This window comes from Fundulus heteroclitus, chromosome 10, assembly GCF_011125445.2.
Source record: "Fundulus heteroclitus isolate FHET01 chromosome 10, MU-UCD_Fhet_4.1, whole genome shotgun sequence".
In the NCBI taxonomy this organism is placed as follows: Eukaryota; Metazoa; Chordata; class Actinopteri; order Cyprinodontiformes; family Fundulidae; genus Fundulus; species Fundulus heteroclitus.
Window position 1 is genome coordinate 1,028,395 of NC_046370.1, and position 6,073 is coordinate 1,034,467.

The following is a 6,073-nucleotide window of genomic DNA, read 5'->3' on the forward strand; positions in this document are numbered from 1 at the left end:
TTATTTTACGCTGTGGAACCTTTTATGTTCTTGAATTTATTGCACAAGTTATTATTATAAATGTACTGGTAAGTAAGGTTTGTTATGAGAAAAGAACATAAGATCCACCAGCAAAGAATTTGCATACTTGCATAACTTTTTTAACATAAATGTCTTTGATTTAGGATTTATTCTGCTTGCAAATGGGGCGGTTAATTATTAGGATAAAATATAAAAAAGGGGAAAAAAAGAGGTAAATCTGCCGGGACCTTATCCAACATCGAGTTTAGGTGGAACGAAGTGGTAAAAGCCAGTAGAGAATGCAATTGTCAGAATGTCTCTGGCATTAAAACACTATATGCTTCTCAAATGGCATCACAATATTGAATACAGAAAGCTTGCTCTATCATACTTCTACGGAAGTGCAGAAAGGAAGTCCCGGGTTCAAATCCTTGTCAGGGCTCTTTCTGCATGGAGTTTAAATATTCTACCTGTGCATGAGTGGGTTCTCTCTGGGTACTCCAACTTCCTCCCACTGGGCAAAAAGCCCAAACTGTTAGTTTAATTGGGTTCTGTCACCTCTGTAACTTATCTGTAAGTAGATAACAGCAATAGATCGGGTGGGGGGGTCATAAAGTGTGGCATGGGGGCTAATTTCTGTACCTGGACTGATTTTGTGTGGCTCCCAACTTCAATTCAAGAATGACACAAATTTAGACTGTTTTGAAAAGGAGGTTGATGCAGATGGATGTATTTTTTTTAATTAAGACAAAATTGTTACATTCCAATAAAAATTGGTCACGATCTGCGAGTGTTTGTTTTGAACTGGTGTTTTAAGTTCCTGGATTGTTTCTTCCTCTGGTGTTTCATGCTTTAGTATTTATTCTTTAACTTATGATTCAGTGCATTCTGTTCCTGCAGTCAGTAGTCGTGTCTATCTGATTTCTTCCTGTTTCTTCCCTTTCTCCTTTGTGTTTCTTCCCTTTCTCCTCTGTCTATCACTCTCCCTTTGCCTCTGACGGCTTACTTCATTCACCTGTCTCCCATAATTATCTTCTGATTGACTCCACCTGTTCTCCATTGTTCTCGTCTCCTTTCCTTCTCTGCACACATACCTCTTGGTCTTGATTCTCATTTGTCGGATCCTCCGTTATGCAACCGCTGTTCAGTTCCCTATTCAACGTGCTTGTAAGCTTTTGTTTATTTTATTTTATCTTTATTAAAATTGGATTACCATGATGGTGTCTCCTGGCTCTTGCTCACACTCGACTTATCACAAAACTTTACAACTTTATTTATTTATTTTTTTTTTTAAATATTGCATGGTTAAACTATGTTGACTGTTAAATAAATCACAATAAAAAAAAAATTCTTTCACTAGTTTTTTTAAGTTATATTTTTCTGATCCATGAGTACCACGAGTGGAAGTAACAAAAAAAATAAATAAATTCTTCCTGGTCCGACAGCCAATAAGTCCAACTTGAGTTTCTCCTACAGTACAAGCACCTGCCAACTGTTATGTGAGGCATATTTTGTAGAAACATTTCCTTTTGGGATGGTTTGCTGTCATAGCAAATAAAACATAGTTCCTGCAGCCAAATGTGGCAAAAAGTGGCTAACCGACCCACAATTACCAATTGTCAAAAAGGTAAAATAACAAAACTGTGAATAAATAAAGCAGAGCAGCTAAAGAGGAAAAAAACATTTATTTCTCTAAGTTAGATTAAAATGCTCTCATTAATGATAAACACTGCTCAATCAGCCCCGCTATGAGGAAATAAATATTTTTAGGACAGGAAATATTTTTTGTTGTTTACCTGATTGTGATTTACTGCATTAATGTTTTTGGCAAAGCTGAGCACACAGTTATGGTAATTCTCTTTTGCCCAACCTCTCTCTATGAATTATGTAATGCTACAAAGGTATTCACACCCATTTAACTTATTTTATTTCCATCCCATTACAACCACAAACTGCAATGTGTTTTGTTGATATTTTATGTAGCACACAAGAACAAAGTTGTTCGTAACTAAAAAGTGAAGGGAGACACTCATCCTTTTCAAAAGTTTTCTTTCTTTATTTATTCTTTATTTCAAAGCTTGGCATTTGTTTCTATTCCCTCAGTTACACCTTGATAAAATCAATCGCAACCAATTGCCTTCAGAGGCCCTACTTGGTAAACAGAGTCTGCCTGTGGGTTATTCAATCTAATTAGAAATCCAGATGATCTCTGAAGGCCTCAGAGGTTTGTTAGTGTTACGAATTTTGAGATTACAGAGACTGGACTGAGAAAGAACCGCAGAGAACAACCAGGATCATGAAGACCAAGAGGGAAGAGGTCTGGGAGAGGAGGTTTAAGCAGGGTTTAGTCAGGAGCAAAAAGCTACCTGCATCTCAAAGAGCTCTGTTTGGCACGTCATATGGAAACGATTGTGGCTGTCATGTAGAAAAACTGGTCCAAGAGCTTTTGTTAAAAAAAAAAAAAGTTTGATGAGACAGTAGATAATTGCTTCTGTCAGTGCCTGAGGGTTAGAAACACAGTGACTCAGAAGACCAACCTATCTTTGTAAATGATATCTCTAGCCTATTGAAATGAGTCTACTAAATTCTTTCAAACAAGAAAAGTTATTCAACTAATGCATTTATTGCCCTCTTAGCAAACATCATTACTGCTGTATTTTCAGTAGACAATGCAAGCCGTGTGTCTCCTTTTTCTTGCATAGCATGAATAAAGACACATGTTGTCCTTCTTTCCAAGAAAGAGCCACTAATGAGCTCAATAAACAACTGAAGGAACAGAAAAAAAGATATTTGGAGAAGAAACGCCTGTAAACTCATCAAAGTTTAGATGGTTGTCAAAGATGATATCTAGGGTTTTGGGGGTTTTATAACTCCAGATTGGAATATATTTGTTAGGGATTCACTGCAATGGTTTGGTGGGAGAGTCATGAGAACCAGAGTCTGCCTTGGGTTTAGAAACTGTCTGTGACATGTAAGTGTTTCTATAATTTACACAGCACAGACCTTTCAGGTCATCAACTGTAAGGTGAGGCAAGGAATTGGGTGTTGAAGTCATCCCATCAATATCACACCTCAGATCCACCTTTGCAAACGGTCACAAACCCGTAACCACTAAGAACCAAAAATGGATTGTGGATGAATTGTGGCGTCATGTTCAGAGAAGAGGTTGCTGAACCAAAACACCAACGGGAGCTTGGAAGCTTCATGGTGGGTTTGGATATTTAATTCAAAAGATAAACTTTTAAAACTGACAGGAACACTAGGCAGCGGAGAACTTCTTCTTATTATTATTATTTAATGGCAGATTGCCACTGTGATGTATACTTTATATATAATAATAAGAAAGAGAGAGAGAAGAAAAAAATAAAATCAGCAGAGAACAATGACAACCAAACAGTATATACGCAAACGGGCAGAGTGGAGAACTGAGTAAGGAGCCAGGTGAAATTAATCAGCGGAAATGACCAACAGGTGAGAGCAATGGAGACAGAAAACTGAGGGGGAATGATTGACACGGGAAGAACAGGGAAGAAACAGAGAGAAGTCCAACAGAATCTGACACCCAAATAATAATAGAGAATGGAACAGCAGAACCCACTAACTGAAACACACGCTAAAAATAAACACTGAAGGATAATAAACCAAAGAACGCTCGAACCCGGAATTAGAATATCAAGTTCAGAACATGTGGAGATTGTGACTGGCGTAGAAATATGATAAAAAAGGGAAGACGTGCAGAAGCAGGAGAATTAGAACAGATGCATTGAATGAAATATGTTGCTTTGCAGAATCTGAAGACAATAAAATGAAAAAAAGTGAACAACTTATTTGCAGCACTGATTGAATTAGAATGAACTAGAAGAGGCTACATGATGATTACGACATAAGCTCGTCACTGGTCATCCTGAGACATGCAGTCTCTATACTGACTATTGCAAGAAAACCTAATTGAAATTAGTCAAATATGTCTTTCTTTCTAATGCAATCAGTAAAGTTTTTTTTAAGCATTTTTGATAGAAAGCATAGCTTAGAAACTGATCGGTACTCTATCAGTAGCTAAGCATCCACATTGTGAAGGATTTAACTGTGGCTAAAAATGTCAAAATCTGAAACATCACCTGAGAAAATAGATTGATTTATTATGGTTAGTAGACTTGGCCAAAAGACACTGCTGGTTTCTGCTAGAAAATGTGTTAGTATTTCCATGAAACTCCAAGGATTAGTCCTGCTATGAACTGGTGAAACACCAGCGTCACTGTCCACGGTGAATTATAGTTTACATCGCTGTGGACTGAGAGGGTGCCAACCAAGAACAACAGCTACAAAATCAATGCTATTGCTCAGGCCAATCATTTTCTGCAGGTAAGTTTACTGGTCAGAAAAGACAAAGACTGATCTACAAGAAAACAATAACTAGAAGTTTATCTGGAGGATCCATGGTGAGACTCATAAACGTAAAAGCACTGTAACAACCGTCAAGCTTGGGCGTTTCAGTTGGTGGGACCCTGAAGAACAAAGACCTCACTCCAAATTCATCTTCTTCTCCTAAAAAAAAAAGCGAGGTGATTGAAACTTGGACCCAGCTTGATGCTTTAACAGGGCAATGATCCCAAAAACACATCCAATGGATAATGGGGACGTTTTGCCTGCTGGACAGGTTGGACTAAGTTGGACTAATTTAAAGTGCAAATATTTGTAATAACATTTATATTTGGTTGAACATAGCCTTGACTTAAAACAGCAGATGTTAAAATGGCCTTTTGAGTGATGATTAAATGCAGAGAAAACCACAGCGGTAATTATGCTTTGGCATTCTGAAGATGCCAGGTTTGGCTTTCTCTTGCTGTTATGCCTGTTCAAGCAACCGAGAGTCGGTTACACCTAATTGTTCCTGAGAACAATGAAACCATCTCTTTCAAAAATGTTCATACATTTTCTGCATTTTGATTGGTCGGAGGCCGGAAGAAGGGGCTCGCCCAGGACACCAATCATTTAAGACCTGTCAGTAACTATTATTAATCAGTTACTTCCTTGACAGCAAAAACTGAGTCATCACGCTTTCAGAGGAACTAGAGTGAGACTCAAAGGAAGATGTTAAGGAACAATACTAAAATAATTTGGTTGTTTTTCTTTGTCAAGGGAGTTTCTCATATTCATGCAATGTTTTGTTTTTTACATCTCAGCATCACAAACTATGGTTCCGCGTCAACGAGGACTTGAGCGAATGTGTCTTTGTGGCTAAACAAGTCGCTGCTGGAGTTGCTGTTGGTCTAAATTCAGAGCAAATCCGGTTTGTGTTTCAGATCTTAATGTGAATTTATGCACACATGCGTAAATGCTCAATAGAACCTCAAAATACGTGATGCGACCTTTGGTTGCTGCTGAAACTTTAGAGTTTTGTGCAATGTGCAGCCAGGTGCCTGTCAGTAGATCGATATGTCACAATGTGGGGACAACACAAATGCCTGTCCAGAAACTGCTATAGGTGTCACTTTTTTTACTTTGACTTTTTTGCTGTATGAGTCACTTTTTTGACTGAGGGACGTGATTATCTGGATTCTGCCATCTACAGCACAAATTCCTGTACAGGTTGTCCACATATGCTCCATTTTTCTTCCCTTTTTTTACAGTTCTTTTAAACGTTTTCAATTATGTAAATGTTTCCACAAATGTCATATTTTTATTATCATATGTTTGTTGCAAACATGTTATTATTAAAGAGATGATTCTTATATTTTTCTTTTCTGTGGTGGTTTCAAAAAAGCTTCAGATTTTAATATTAACAGTCAATCAGAAAATGGCTGCAAGCATAAGAGAGTCTACAACCAAAAAATTAACCAGTGGTTCAAAATGATGTTATATCTAATGTCCAGTTTTTGTTGGGTTGAATAGATTTATTTATTTATTTTTTTATTTTTTTGTAAATATTACACAATTGCTTGTTTTTTAACCCGACAGATACCAGTTAACTGGAAACTAAATGTTAACTTAAAGCGGACAAATGCCTTAGTTCACTTTTCTCAGTGTATAGTTTTCTGATCAGGAACTTATCAAGTTTCGTGGGATTCCTGAG